The sequence below is a fragment of the Triticum aestivum genome, chromosome 4D (assembly GCF_018294505.1).
Source record: "Triticum aestivum cultivar Chinese Spring chromosome 4D, IWGSC CS RefSeq v2.1, whole genome shotgun sequence".
Taxonomy (NCBI): domain Eukaryota; kingdom Viridiplantae; phylum Streptophyta; class Magnoliopsida; order Poales; family Poaceae; genus Triticum; species Triticum aestivum.
In genome coordinates, this window is record NC_057805.1 from 427,150,275 (window position 1) to 427,151,861 (window position 1,587).

The window sequence follows — 1,587 nt, forward strand, 5'->3', positions numbered from 1 at the left end:
TCACTAGTATGCCTCTACTTTACTAGCTCGTTGATCAAAGATGGTTGAGTTTCCTAGCCATGGACATGAGTTGTCAGTTGATTAACGGGATCACATCATTAGGATAATGATGTGATTGACTTGACCCATTCCGTTAGCTTAGCACTTGATCGTTTAGTATGTTGCTATTGCTTTCTTCATGACTTATACATGTTCCTATGACTATGAGATTATGCAACTCCCGTTTACCGGAGGAACACTTTGTGTGCTACCAAACGTCACAACGTAACTGGGTGATTATAAAGGTGCTCTATAGGTGTCTCCGAAGGTACTTGTTGAGTTGGCGTATTTCGAGATTAGGATTTGTCACTCCGATTGTCGGAGAGGTATCTCTGGGCCCTCTCGGTAATGCACATCACTATAAGCCTTGCAAGCAATGTGACTAAAGAGTTAGTTGCGGGATGATGCATTATGTAACGAGTAAAGAGACTTGCCGGTAACGAGATGGAACTAGGTATTGAGATACCGACGATCGAATCTCGGGCAAGTAACATACCGATGACAAAGGGAACAACGTATGTTGTTATGCGGTTTGACCGATAAAGATCTTCGTAGAATATGTGGGAGCCAATATGAGCATCCAGGTTCCGCTATTGGTTATTGACCGGAGACGTGTCTCGGTCATGTCTACATAGTTCTCGAACCCGTAGGGTCCGCACGCTTAAAGTTCGGTGATGGTCGGTATTATGAGTTTTTGTGTTTTGATGTACCGAAGGTAGTTCGGAGTCCCGGATATGATCACGGACATGACGAGGAGTCAAGAAATGGTCGAGACGTAAAGATCGATATATTGGACAACTATGTTCGGACACCGAAAAGGTTCCGGAAAGTTTCGGACATATACCAGAGTACCGGGGGGTTACCGGAACCCCCCGGGGAGTTAATTGGGCCTCATGGGCCCTAGTGGGAGAATAGGAGGGGCAGCCAAGGGCAGCCGCGCGCCCCCTCCCCCTCTAGTCCGAATTGGACAAGGAGGGGGGCGGCGCCCCCCTTTCCTTCTCTTCCTCTCTCCCTTCCTTCTCCCCTCCTACTCCAACTAGGAAAAGAAGGAGTCCTACTCCCGGTGGGAGTAGGACTCCTCCCTTGGCGCGCCCTCCTCCTGGCCGGCGGCCTCCCCCCTAGCTCCTTTATATACGGGGGCAGGGAGTGTTGGAGATCGTTGCAGAATTTTAAAATTTTCTATGCATCACCAAGATCCATCTATGGAGTTTACTAGCAACGAGAGGGAAGGAGTGCATCTACATACCCTTGTAGATCGCGAGCGGAAGTGTTCAAGTGAACGGGGTTGATGGAGTCGTACTCGTCGTGATCCAAATCACCGATGACCGAGCGCCGAACGGACGGCACCTCCGCGTTCAACACACGTACGGAGCAGCGACGTCTCCTCCTTCTTGATCCAGCAAGGGGGAAGGAGAGGTTGATGGAGATCCAGCAGCACGACGGCGTGGTAGTGGAAGTAGCGGGGATCCCGGCAGGGCTTCGCCAAGCGCAGACGGGAGGGAGAGGGAGGCGCCAGGGGCTGTGGTGCTGCTGCCCTCCCCCCCCCCA